Source organism: Lissotriton helveticus, chromosome 2_2 (genome assembly GCF_964261635.1).
Source record: "Lissotriton helveticus chromosome 2_2, aLisHel1.1, whole genome shotgun sequence".
NCBI lineage: Eukaryota > Metazoa > Chordata > Amphibia > Caudata > Salamandridae > Lissotriton > Lissotriton helveticus.
The window spans coordinates 206,179,179-206,194,442 of record NC_136060.1 but is presented as its reverse complement, the minus strand read 5'-3'; positions in this window follow the sequence as shown (position 1 = coordinate 206,194,442).

Below are 15,264 nucleotides of genomic sequence, written 5' to 3'. Positions count from 1 at the left end.
ACAGCATGACATAGTTTTCATCATAGGCAGATTAATACATAGATAATCTATTAGTATTCAATATTTCATAAACATTTCCATAGGTTAACAAGTGGTCAGAACATTAGATGATTAATTAGAGGGTGGGTTGGCTTGCCGCCGTGTGTCCACCCCCCAAAAGTTACTTCATCAAAAGGAGCTCCCATCCCATCAGACCTACTCCGTCCCCCTCTCTGTGACACTGGTACAGAGGACTCCAAATGCGGTCAGGACATTTATGCTGTGCTTGCTGCTTTCTTTACGCCGCTTCAGTACCTGGAACATGAAATGATTGTCGGGTCTCGAGTGCTCATGGGTGTTGTGGTTTTATTACTAGATACGGGCGGTTCGTGTTTTCTTAGGAAAAGATATAAACATATATATATATATATATATATACATATATATATATATATTTCGAGCAAGAATTAATGTCAAACCACTGTGGAATTATAAATAATAAACAGTAACAAACATGAATTGTACCTGATATCAAAGCCACTTACACATATCACTGGCAAAAAGCTTGATGTGGGAACTCGATTAAAATATTTTAAACAGTAAACTACCCCTCCCACAATGCCTCCTAATAAGCCACGTGGAGTTGAGGGTATATATAGTAGAAACCAACAACGGACTTGTAACTACCGTGATCAGGAACATTTATTGTTCGAAACGCGTAGGTGAAGGAAGTTTGTTAGAGCTGGAATAAACTGCTTGGAAACAACCGAGAAGAGTGCGGCGTAATTAATTCTTGCTCGAAATTAAACACGAGTCTGGTCCTTGACTCGACGCCCGCACCAGCTGACTGGCCGCTCCTCCTGATCGAGGGACGTTTGCTATTAAATTAAGTGATTAAAGGAGGGAGCCCAGCACCGTAAAAACCTGTGAAAAGAAGAGAAATCACGCCGTGTGTGGAGGTGGTGAAACTGATTAATGTGAGGAGATTGTCAAACTGTTTGGAAGCAATTCCGTCTCCTACGTGACAGTTTCGCCCTTGGTTGAATCCCCGGCGGGAACGGAATACACACACGTCATTGCCAGCAAAAGCCACACCCACATCTCATCGACAGCTGAAACCCGGTCGAGCGCCGACGCGAAGGTGTCGGAGGACATCGAGCGGAACGGGAGCCTCCCGGGTAAGGAAACACGGAGCGGGGTGTGTGTCTGAATGCGGTATGCCAGTGATGTGAAGTGCTGCAGCGAATAATAACTCACGGAGTGTGAGACGACTTGACACTTCGTTGTGACTAATCTTAGTCAGAGTATTGTCTCGGTGAAAGCATCCAGCTCTCTCTGGCCCAGTGCCCAGAATTAGAGAAATCTTCCTACGCTCCAGTAACAAGTCTTACCAATCAACAGCTAAATTAAAGTACTTTCAAGCACAAAAATACACACGTGAATTGGTGGTATTAACTCTGACACAAATAACTAAATACAAGATGGAAAGGAGAGCGGCGAAGCGCATTGAAAAGGCAGAAAGCATATTCTCGAAAAATCAATCGGCATCTGCAACTGTAACATCTGAGCCTAGAGCAAACACCAGCATGAACACGCAGATAACCCTGAAACAATTATTCCAACAGTTAGAAAAATACTGTGCAAGGAGATCTCACGAGCCTGGGAAATAATTACACTTGAGAAATACTTGGAGCTAGGCTTAGTACCAAGAGGTCTTCGAATATTTACTTTGCCAAACCATCCTGACACCAGCGCAGAAATATTGGAGGAATGGTGGCGTAATAACATGGATTGCTCAAGGAATATGATTTTGATCATCATCAAACATGCCAAAATAGGAGTAGATGAATTGCATATCAAGATAGAGGATATGGAACAACAAATAAAAGCCTCACAAGAAGGAGGAGAAGAAATTGAAAGACTTAGAGCAATAATGGAAAAAAACTTAGACAAACACGAAAACGAGATAGAGGAGAGAAAACAATGTAAATTTAGGAGGGACAAATTTGATTATGCGAACGGCGCGATTTTCACATTTGCGAAAAGATTTGATGCCCTGAAACAGCAAGGTGCAACAAAACAACAGAGGTCAAAAGAAGCACTACCCGGAGGAAGTGAAACAGAGTATGATGCAAGTGAGGGGGAACAAAGAGCGAGAGCTGAAAAAACAGTAGCATCAAAGAGCTTCTCTTTTTTAGAAGAGATGGAACTGTTATACCAGGATCAACAAAATCCAAAAACAAAAGGGAGAGGCAGAGGCAGAGGAAGACAAGGGAATCGAGGACGAGGTCATTACTCAAACTCAAACCCAAGCGCAAAACCAGAAGAACCAAACACTCCAAGATACCCACTGCGCAATCGTACTCTGTCAAAGAAATAAGCGGCAAGAGATCCAATAAATCAGTTCCAAATTTAATAATCAACTTATCAGATTACATTCTATCGGATACAGAACAGAAATTGCTTAACAAAGGCCTGACCTTTAGTCCAGACAAACATCATGATTGTGTTGAGACCAAAATAGATATATACAAATATATCCGTAAACTAAAGCTAAAGAAATTTTTTACAAAAAAACCAAAAAGAGTAGAAGAAGAATCAATCAGCGACAAGGCCATTTCTTCAAAGGGAATTACTGTCTCAGAAATACCAGCATTAAAGGTAGCCTATGAACTGGCCCATGATGAAAATGAGGTGACAATAACGGACGCACAAATTCTGAAAGAGATGGAAATTCCGCATAATATACATCCGAAAACAAACTTTAAGAACCAATCAAAATTCTGTCCAGTACTATACCCAGGTAATCGAATTGATGCTTTTCAGGATCTAATTAATGCAGATCTGGACACTATGAGAAATAATAACAACAATACAACTGAAAATCTGTCGTGGAGAGAACGACAAGCTCTAAAATCTCTAAAAGACAATCTACTAATAGAGATCAAACCTGCCGATAAAGGCGGAAATATTGTGATCCTCAATAAAGCAGACTACATAGAGGAAGCCAACAGACAACTAAACGATGTGAACAATTACACCAAACTAAAAGATAACCCGATGGCAGAGATGATAGCTTCTATACACCATCAAATTCAACTATGGCAGGACAAAGGACTGCTCAATCAAGAAGAGAAGAACTTCCTTACAGTGCAAAATCCAATTACACCAATGATTTACTTTCTGCCGAAAGTTCACAAAACTTTGATAAAACCTCCAGCTCGGCCGATTATTTCCAGCTGTGGCTCGCTATACGAAAACATTGCCTCATTCGTAGATTACTTTTTGGCTCCTATTGTACCAACGTTGAAGTCCTTTATTAAAGACACTGGAGACTTTCTCCGGATACTCATGGAAACAGAATGGCAACCCACATACTTGTTAGCCACAATTGATGTGGTGTCGCTGTATACATCGATTAAACATCAACTTGGCATACATGCAGTATCATATTTTCTCAAACAACGACCAATAGGGGAACTAAATCATACAACCATTTTGTTAGAAATGATAAAGACATGCCTAACCAACAATGTGTTCCTCTTTAATAACGGAGTCTACAGAATCGCGGAACTGCAATGGGAGTTTCCTTCTCTCCAAGCTATGCTAATCTCACCATGGGATGGTGGGAGAAACACATAGCTTGGAGAGACGAAAACGATCCATACACCACAAATGTGGTCTTATGGTTGAGATTCATCGACGATCTCTTCCTCTTGTGGAAGGGAACTAAACAAGAACTAATTCAGTATATAGCAATCTTGAACAACAACGAGGTTGGACTACAGTTCACATTTAATATCCAAGATAAAGAGATTGACTTTCTTGACACCAAAGTGTACATCAAAGATGACAAGATACACACAACCTTGTTCCGGAAAAAGACCTCCACTAACAGCATTCTCCATGGAACCAGCTTCCATCCCGTGTCACTAAAACAAAATGTACCATATGGAGAGTTTTTGCGAATGAAACGCAATTGTTCAGAACCAGGAGAAATGGAGAACAAATTTGCAGAAACTCGACAACGCTTCCTACAGAGAGGATATAGCCCAAAAACCATCGGATTGGGAGAACAAAGAGCACGTAAAAAGACCAGAACGGATACTCTAATTGAAAAGAAAAGAGAAAAATCAAAGCAAACAGAGGAAAGACCACGTTTAATTCTGACTTACTCTAAAGAGAGTGTACAAATCAGGAAAATAGTGACGAAATACTGGAGTGTGCTAAAGAAAGATCTAGACATTGGTAACCTGATTGGTGATGCACCTCTTATCTCTTATAGAAAGGCACCATCTCTGGGAGATACATTAGTAAGCAGCCATTTTGTTGACAAAAAACAGGAATCTTGGTTGGAGAAAAGACAAAAAGGATTCACCAAATGCATGTCATGCAAAGCATGCAAAATCGGAAAAAACTTGAAATCATTACTTGACCCGAAAGGACAACCTTTTGAAATCAAACACAAAATAACGTGTGAATCACATTATGTCGTTTATCTTCTGGAATGTGACTGCGGGAAACGCTACATAGGATCAACCATTTGTGCTTTAAAAAAACGCATGTTGGAACATATCAGAGCTATACAAAATAAAGATCTGACCTATGCTATGGCAAAACATATACTGTCGCATAAGAACAAAACGTGGAACAATGTAAAATACTCAGGGATTGCAATGGTGCCTGAATATGAAAGAGGAGGCAACCGCCTACAAAAACTAAGACGTCTAGAGTCTAAGCTCATTATTAAATTCAAAACGAGGTCCCAATTGGTTTAAATGCAGACGAGGAACTGTATGTTCATTTATAAATGTCAAAGGTGGAGTATCAAAAATATGAACTGTAAAGAGACTCAACATTCATGTCTCTATGATATAAGTATATGATGTAAAATCAGTGATACTAAGCCATTTATTGTCTCACAGTATGATGTAGTTCTGCAGACAGTGGAGATAATTACATAGAAAGCAAAAAAGATGCTTATGACCAGAATATGCGCGTCTATGTAAGTGAATAATTATGTAAACATGTGAAAATGACTAAGAACTAACGATATGTGCTTAAAAAATCGATATCTGTAAAGTAACATCACTTCTGCTAAAATAATGTAAATCTGCATATAACTCCCAGAGAATCTTGTTTATGAATATGGTATTGTCAGATGGAAACTAGAGAAGTAGATTGAAAGTAAAAATTGCTGTAAAAAGATTGATTTAAGAAATGTCAATATCGACTTCCCATGAAAGTGTGCCAGAAAAGTTCTAACTAGCACTCAGCTAAGAACATTTTACGTGCAGGACGACCCGGTGGAATAATTATTATTAAATGGGCACTCAGCCCACAAATGTCAAACCACCGTGGAAATATAAATAATAAACAGTAACAAACATGAATTGTACCTGATATCAAAGCCATGTACACATATCACTGGCAAAAAGCTTGATATGGGAAGTCGATTAAAATATTTTAAACAGTAAACTACCCCTCCCACAATGCCTCCTAATAAGCCATGTGGAGTTGAGGGTATATATAGTAGAAACCAACACCGGACTTGTAACTACCGTGATCAGGAACATTTATTGTTCGAAACGCGTAGGTGAAGGAAGTTTGTTAGAGCTGGAATAAACTGCTTGGAAACAACCGAGAAGAGTGCGGCGTAATTAATTCTTGTTTGAAATTAAACACGAGTCTGGTCCTTGACTCGACGCCCGCACCAGCTGACTGGCCGCTCCTCCTGATCGAGGGACGTTTGCTATTAAAATATATATATATATATATATATATATATATATATATATATATATATATATATATATATTACCTACTGGCGGTCGCCAGTAGGTATATATAGTTAGGATTTTTTCCCTATGGGATTTTTGAAAATTCTATGTCTAATAACTTTGGCGTTTGTGGACGGAATTGGCTGAAATTTTCTGGAAAATGGAACATTTTGTTTCTGAGCAGCCCCTGAAAATTTGGGGGGGGTTCGTCCAGGGGGGGCCGAGAAAAAAGGGGGGTCCCAAAACATGTTTTTAACATTGAGTTTTCCATAGGGCGGTTAGCCTCACTTTTAGCCCGAACGGCTGAATGGATTTGCACGTGCTCCAGTGGATTTTGAGAAATTAACGTTTAAAAAAAGATATATATCTGTAAGCGCGCTCCGGGCAGCGCTCCGGTCCGCGGACCTTAAGCGTACCGGAACTTCGCGTAGCGAAGCTGATTGGCTCTCCGGTGTCTGTCAACATTCTAAACAGTCCGGAGCGGCCGCCATCTTGTCTCTCGGTAGGATCGAGAGACAAGAGGAGGCCAAAACAAAGGGGGAAATAACCATAAGGGGGCATAGTAGATCCTCGCTGACCCCCTAGGTTTAATGTGGAGGTTTTAAAAGGGCCCCGCGGGGCAAAAAAAAATAATTTTTTTTTTTGTTTTTTTGCGTGGGTAGCGCCCGGTACGCGAACCGGGAAGCGTTCTGGGGAGCGTACTACAATGAAAAATGAATGATAGACTTTTCAAATGCTGTATGTTAATTGATTGTTGGATTTGTTGAATATTTTTTATTTTCTTTATCTTCCCAGGGAGCGACCCGGTACGCGAACCGTTGAGCGCCTCGGTTCGCGGACCTTAAGCGTTCCGGGAGTCCACCATTTTGTGTTTCAGTCGAATTAAGATACAAGATGGAGGGCAAATAATGTTCAGAATGGGTAGAAGGGGGCACGGTAGAGTTATCTTGACCCCCTAGGTTTTCTGAGGGTGGCTGAGGAGGCTTATATGTGCGAAAAAAAAACATTTTTTTAAAAAAAATTCGCGAGGTTAGCTCCCGGTACGCGTACCGGGTAGCGCCCCAGGGAGCGTACTTTGTTGAAAATTAGTGAAAAAAGTTAGAGTAAAATAATAATTGTGAGTGATTAGATGTAGGGTAGCTCTGAGAAGAGCTTTTGGGTTTATGGTACATTTAGGTACTTATAAGTAGGTACCAATGCACATTCTTAAATTCAGAGTGAAAACTCTGTTGCCCTCATCTGAGAAGTGAACTCCATCTCCTCTGTAGATATCTTGCATGTAGTAACGCAAGTTATTGTTGTACAGGGAGCCCATTCCATGGTCTCTCATGTAAGCTGAAACAGATTTGTTTACATGCTTCCTCGACTTCTCAATTTGTGGACAAAATTGGTTTGACCACCTCCATTTCTGTCTTTGGCATATATTTGAATATACCAAGGCAGTCTGAGGAAAAAGTGCCATTAATTGCTCAAAGGTGTCCTTTAAAAGCATTTCCAGACCTACACCAGTCAAAGTGCCCAAATCATTACCTCCACAGTGCACAATTAACAGGTCAGGTTTTGGCAAATGCATAAAGGTTTTCACCAATGGTATCAATTGGTGACATTTTAATCCTCTGTGGCCAAACCACTTAATTTCCACATCTTGTAAATTGAGGTTAGGTAAATTCCTGCTTTCAACGTACCTTTGAGCCCAGTGAATATAACTATGACCAACAATCCAGACAGAAAACATGGTGAGAGAAGGTTCTCCTGCAGTCAGATGAAGTGTGGCAATGAAATGGCAGTTGAAAAAATGAGAGTGTAAAATGAAAAAAAAACGGTGGAGTTTCTGTGTTCATGAAGCAGTAACAGTGATTGGTGGATTTTGATTGATGAAAACAGAAAGTTAGGGTGCACAGATGTGTTCTTTGAAAGATGTATTTTGAGTGGTCAATAAAAAATCATTAAATGAAAGAATGCACTGGATATGCAGGTGCACTGAGAGTTCAGAGTTCAATTGCAACATTGTTGTGTGAACTTGCAAACACCAGAGGTATTCCAGGAGGTGGTTGCTATGGAAAATAGGCAGAAAGGGCAGAGGGGGAAGGGTTTTCATTTGAAAAAAAGTGAGGGAAGAGTTTTGATTGGGTGACATGAGAAATATGTGTGAAGAATTACAGCATTTCTGTGCTTTTGATAGCTGCAGACTCTGGAGTGCATACCTTTTGCTCTGCTGAAGACAAATTGGTGTGTTTCTGAGACTGTTTTCAAACTCAAAGTATTTGCTAAGGTGAGAAAATATTTCTTTAATTTAGATAGAGAATAGTGTGCTTTAAGGAGAAAATTATGATTTATGTGGCGCAAATTGCTTGTAAATATGCTCTCACATGTGTATGGAAAATTTTGATTTTGAATGTTTGTGTTACATAGCCATGTTAAAAGTGACCCAATCATGCTGGAAAGGCAATCAAAAAATGCTTTCATGTGTTTTAATGACATTTTAAGTCATTTTCCCATGTGCAGTGTTTAGAAATTATGATTTGAAAATCGTTTTTGGGGAAAAGGAATTGTTTTTAAATTCATGACAAGGACATAATGGTGTATGCTTCTTTATAAGGCAATTGACTGTCCCTGATGTTATTTTTCTCATTTTAGTGTAAGACCTTTCTCTGTGGCGCAAATTGCTTGTAAATATGCTTCCACATGTGCATGGAAAATTTTGATTTTGAATGTTTGTGTTACATAGCCATGTTAAAAGTAACCCAACCATGCTCGAAAGGCAATCAAAAAACGCTTTCATGTGTTTTAATGACATTTTAAGTCATTTTCTCATGTGCAGTGTTTTGAAATTATGATTTGAAAATCGTTTTTGGGGAAAAGGAATTGTTTTTAAATTCATGACAAGGACATAATGGTGTACGGTTCTTTATAAGGCAATTGACTGTCCCTGATGTTATTTTTCTCATTTTAGTGTAAGACATTTCTCTGTGGCGCAAATTGCTTGTAAATATGCTCCCACATGTGCATGGAAAATTTAGATTTTGAATGTTTGTGTTACATAGCCATGTTAAGAGTGACCCTACCATGCAGGAAAGCCAATCAAAAAACGCTTTCATGTGTCTTAAGGACAATTTAAGTAATTTTCCCATGTGTAGTGTTTTGAAGTTATGATTTGAAAATCGTTGTTAAAGTAAAGGAATGTTGTTAAAATTTATGTGCGCCATATGCCCCCAAATTTCTTTTTTAGGGGTGCAGCAGGGTGTTCTTGAGACACCCCTGCACCTTTGGAATAAATTCCTAATTTGTGATGAGCAAATTGTTAATCGCAAATTGCACCTTCATTTATATGAGCCTCCTAGCCCATGGAAATGAATGGGTAATTTGCAATTAGCAATTTTCTCATCGCAAATTTGGAATGGTAAAGAATCGCTATTTATTCCTTAAAATTCGCTTTTTTGGAAATGCAAAATAGTTATATGATACATATGGCGGTTGATGTCTAACAAGATAAGAAGCTTATGGATTCATTTATGGTGACTGGCGCAATGAAGTAGACATCACTTACTTCATTGGTAGAGCTTTACATGTATTATCTCCTCTGTATTCTTCATCAAGCGTAACTTTAATCTGCAATCCTGAGTAGGCCTCACTTTAAACAAACCTCTGGATAGGCTACATCTTATTGTTATCCTGTATTAATCATTTAAAATGCTAGGGACAGATTTATGATAGGTGTATGCCTCTTTTGCGCCACTTAGAAAACATTGTCCATGGGGAAATGACTTAAAATGTCCTTAAGACACATGAATGTGTTATTTTAAAACGTTTGCAATTTTTTTGGGTCACTTTTAACATGGCTCTGTGACTCAAACAGTCAAAATCTAAATTCGCAATGCACAGGTGGGAGCATATTTAGAAGGAATGTGCTCCATGGGGAAAGGTCTTATAATGTAATATGGGAAAAATGACATCAGAGACACTGAAATGGCTTATAGAGAAGCATACACCATTATGTCCTTGTCATAAATTTGCAAACCATTACTTTTCCCCAAAATCGATTTTCAAATCATATTTTGAAAACACTGCACATGTGGAAATGACTTAAAATGTCAATAATTCAAAATTTGTGATTCCTTAAATGCAATGTATCAAACAAAAAATATGTAAAAAATGATATTAAGGATTTGGAAACTACCACCAACTTCTAGTTTGTGGTAATTTGCGAATTCTTTTCAAAAAGCATTTTTTTCTAAAAAACAAAAGGTCCCATATGACGCCCATACATGCCCTTAGGGCATGTAGGTGTGCCATATGCTCCCAAATTTCTTTTTCAGGGGTGCAGCAGGGTGTTCTTGAGATACCCCTGCACGCTTGAAAAAAATCCTACTTTGTGATGTGCTAATTGCTAATCACAAATTGCAACCTTCATTCCTATGAGCCTCCTAGCCCATGGAAATGAATGGGTAATTTGCAATTAGCAATTTGCTCATTGCAAATTAGGAATAGTAAAGAATTGCTATTTATTCCTTAAAATTTGCTATTTAGGAAATGCAAAATAGTTTGATGGTACATATGGTGGTTCATCTGTAACAAGATAAGAAGCTTAGGGATACATTTATGATGACTGGCGCAATAAAGTGTACATTACTTACTTCATTGGTAGGCCTTTACATGTATTATCTCCTCTGTATTCTTCATCAAGCGTAACTTTAATCTGCAATCCTGAGTAGGCCTCACCTTAAACAAACCTCTGGATAGGACACACTTTATTGTCATCCTGGATTAATCATTTAAAATGCTAGGGACAGATTTATGATAGGTGTATGCCTCTTTTGTGCCACTGTGCGTCACTTTTATGATGCAGCGGTGGTGCAAAAGATTTGCTATGAGGCGACAACATTACAAATTGATGCATTTAGGCAGATATGTCATGGTGTAAAAAAAACGTACCACATAAAACCCAAGCAGCAGTGATCCAAAAGATGCACCATGTCACAAGACAGGCCTCACTTGGGGCCATATGTATCAAGCTAATTAGCATTTGCAAAGATCAAAATTCTACGAATTTCGGCCTTTGCGAATGTTAATTAGACAAATGGTATGTATCAAACAAGTTTGATGCAAAATAAGGAGTAGCAAAATTTGCTATTCCTTATTTTGCAATTGCACTGAAGGATTTGCAAATTTTGTGACTACTTAAATGCAATGTATCAAACAAAAACTATGTAAAAAATGACATTAAGGATTTGGAAACTATTGTGGTAAATTGGTGGTAATTTGTGAATTCTTTTCAAAAAGCTTTTTTTCAAAAAAACAAAAGGTGCCATATGACGCCAACACATGCCCTTAGGGCATGTATGTGTGCCATATGCCCCCAAATTTGTTTTTCAGGGGTGCAGCAGGGTGTTCTTGAGACACCCCTGCACCCTTGGAAAAATTCCTAATTTGTGATGAGCAAATTGCTAATCGCAAATTAAACCTTCATTCCTATGAGCCTCCTAGCCCATGGAAATGAATGGGTAACTTGCAATTAGGAATTTGCTCATCGCAAATTAGGAATGGTAAAGAATCGCTATTTATTCCTTAAAATTCGCTATTTAGAAAATGTAAAATATTTTGATGATACATATGGCAGTTCATCTGTAACAAGATAAGAAGCTTAGGGATAGATTTATGATGACTGGCGCATCACCAGGGATGTGACAGTCATCCTGCGCCGCTGTTCCGCCACCCATGGTGTGCTGCATTTACAATGCGGCGCAGCATGGGGCAAAAACGGCACAGATGCGTGACGCATCTGTGCCGTAAAGGTGGCGCATTGCTGGAGTTGTATCGCAAGTGCGATGCAGCTCCAGCAAGGCTCAGGGGTGCCCCATCTCCACAATGCTGCGTCAAGACCTATGCCAGCTTCAAGCAGGCGCAGGGTTTTGACGCAGCTTTCTCCTATCTGATTGTAAATGCGGCACACCATGGGTGGCAGAGCAGTGGTGCACGTTAACTGGTGCATGCCTGGGGATGTGCCATTTAATATAAATCTGCCCCTTTACATTTAAGTATGTGCAGGGGACACAGAGTCGGTGAGGCTTATCCAAGGTTAAGAAGAGATGAGTCCTGTTCAGTGAAAAATTAGACATAGGCTTCACCTGCTCAGCATTGCTGGACATGGCTAAATAATAGCTGCTAAATGTTAATCTTGTTAAACAATTTTACTATTATAATCTCTGAGATTTGTCTCTTACTCTGCAACATCTCATTGTTGTTATCTTTCTTTAAAGATAAAGACAACCTCAACATGAGCGACAATCTGCAATCAGTTGATTTTGACCTCATCATTGAACTTGTAATTGAAACATCAGTGGATGTTGATCCTTTGGATGATTTAAATCCTGAGGATGAAGAAGAGCGTGATGAGGATGCAGATTTGTCCGAATTATATGATATAGGATGGGAAGCTGACCTGCTTGAGCCTTTGGAAATATAAACATTTATTTTTAAAATTTATAATTAATAAAAAGTAAAAAGGTAAACCGTTTAATTTAAAAATAAAGACACCTTCAAAAACAGGTTATGTGTAGTGTCTTCAATAAAATATTAAAATATGCTCATAAAATTAGATCAGATTCACATATAAAATAGCATAGGTAACATAAATATAAATGTCATTTCTTTTCTGGTATTTCTGTATTGTAAAATTGCCAATGACTAAAAAATCTTCAAATTAAAATGTCAAGTAGTGTGTTAAGTTTTTGATCACTGTTACTGATTTACTGTTTGGTAATAATGTTTAATAACATTTTTTATTATATTTTTCCACAGATTCAACTGCAGATCATTTCAAGATTTCACCATGCCTACAATACAAAGACAGATAAAGGCTGCAAAACGTCAAAGACAGCAGGTGAAAAAAAAAACGCAGCAGTCCTCTAACAAAAAGATTTCTCAAGCCACGAAGAAAGCACCGGGTAAGAGCTCTAAATATTTCATAAGAAATATTTGTATTAAAAAAAATATTACTACAGAAAATGTTTCAGTCCATAAAACGAGAAGGAAATCAAATGGAAAGAAAAGGACAATGAAAAATGTTACTGCTAGAGCAAGAGATAAATCTGTGCATGATAGTAGAAGGAAACAACAGTTTAGGGAGATTCGTAAACGAATGTTCCGCAACAGGATAATTGGCAATTTGTTAAAAAATATTAAGAAAGGTCAACAGAAACTAGTTTTTTATAAGAGAAAAAAAAAAGTTGAGAAAGTTATTGATCAGGCATTTGAAATTAAACGTAAGTTATTTATTTTGATAATCAATAGAATTAGGAAGCTAAACAAGGCAATTTTTGATTTCAAAAGAAATAGTAGATGGAAGAGAATAGTTAATCGTAGTAATTTTTGTGAAGTTTTTTCTGGAGAATGGATGCATAGTTCAAGCTGTGAGGCATTTTTTAATGAGAGTTATTTCCAGGATAATGATTTGGTGCATGCAGTTGACACCAGTGGTCGTGCTTATGAAGTGAAAGATGGTTGTCCAGTTGAAAAAGAAAAACTTGTGACAACAGAGGCAGAAGAGGTGTTAGGTAATGAGGTTTTAGGAAGACGTGCTAAGGGTCCTGTGTACACCTGGAAGTGTAGTAGTATTTGCAGTGTGCGACAGGATTCCATCAATTTGCTTTGTGATTTTGTACGGTCATTTAACAAAAAAAGTTTGAAGCAGAAAATGATGTTGTTGCAAGAATTAGATCCTTGCAGAGTAAGAGAAGTGACAGGTTTGCATGGTCATTCACTGGCTTGTCTTTCCAGGAGAGTATGCCAGAGTGTTTTTCATCATTTCAGGATGCTAGCAGTGCATCATAATAAAGTGAGGAAATTAGTTAGAATGTTGTATTATGCTAAGAGTCCAGCAATTATGCTGAAACAATTATGCGCTGCTCTTTTGCATGGTTCTGAAATAGATGTGAAGAATATATGTGAAGAAATTGAGTTTTGTTACTTTGGAAGTAAAGAGGAGAATGTTGAAATTGAGCAAGAAGTAGAGGGTCATGTGGAAGATAGTGTACAGGTTTCCAGTACAGATAATTTCCAGAGGGAAATTGCGACGTTTGAGGTGAAATCAAGTGAGAGGCCTAATTTCACTTGTGTGTGTTGTCGACGCACTTATTATAAGAATCAGACTAAGTTAGTGGATTTATATGCAAAAAGTGAAAGGGAAAATAATAGTGAATGGAAGGATTTTGCAACATACTTGATGGTAGAAAATTGTTTTGATTTGGGATTGGATCAACGTGTGTGTACTTATTGTTGTAACAAATTAAAACAAAACCAGATGCCTGCTAGAGCAGTTCATAATAATCTGGAATTGGTTGAGATTCCTTCTGAATTGAAGGACTTAAATACTTATGAATCTATTTTGATTCAAAGTATCCATCCCTTTCAGGCTATTGTAAGAATGGAGCCAAAGACAGGGAAATTGCCTCCATCAGATTTACAGAGAGGATTAAAGGGAAGAGTTGTTTATTTGCCTCTAGATTTCAAGAAAAACATTAACACAATTGGAGTAGAAAAAGTGGAAGAGGAACCTCTGGTTATCTTAGTTAATGGGGTTCCGACAAAGAATAAGAAAATATGGCAAGATTTAGTAGATGTTAGGAAAGTCAAAAAGGCAACATTGTATTTGAAAAAAAATAATAAATACTATAAGAATGTATATGTTGCAGAAGAGGAAGTAAGTGAGGAAGAGGATAGCGATTTGTGTGCTGGTCAAATTGAGAAAGTAGAACCCTCTACTAGTGAAGAAATATATGAACATTATAGTGTTCATCCTTTGCATTCCAAGGAAGTCATGGGGAATGCTATTGAGTTGTTTCAAATGAAACAAGCCAAAGGGAGTCCCATTAGTGTTTGGGAGGAAAGTTTGGAAGCTCGGTGTTTCCCACAGCTTTTTCCAACAGGTCAGGGAGGAAGATATGATGAGCGACCTCATCAAATTCCTGCTTCTGAATACCGGACTTTGCGATTGTATGCAGGAGATGCTAGGTTTCGACAATGCATTCCTTATTTGTTTCATCTCCTGTTTGAAAGCGATCTGTCTGGACTGTCATATGCAGTGAACCACATCTTGAAAAGTGGTATACACATGCAAAACATCTCGGCAAGTGACTTTATGGATAAAGTCAATGTCCAAGATAGTATTTTGGATTCTCACCTGATTAATCTCATGGCGTGTCAGCGTGGTACTAATGAGTACTGGTACCGTCGTCATGGTGATTTAAAATGTATGCTGAGGAACTTAGGTACTCCCACATGGTTCCTCACTCTGAGCTGTGCCGAGTATGGCTGGGAAGACTTACTTGAATTTCTACGAGAGGCAAATGCTAACGTAGATAACATCGAATTCAAGACACCCGGAGAACTGTGCTCTTTGGATCCAGTCAATGTATGTAGGTACTTCAATCATAGATTTGAAGCTATGATGTCTTTCATCATGAATAAGAAGAATCAACCTCTTGGAGAGGTGTTGGATTTCTTCTGG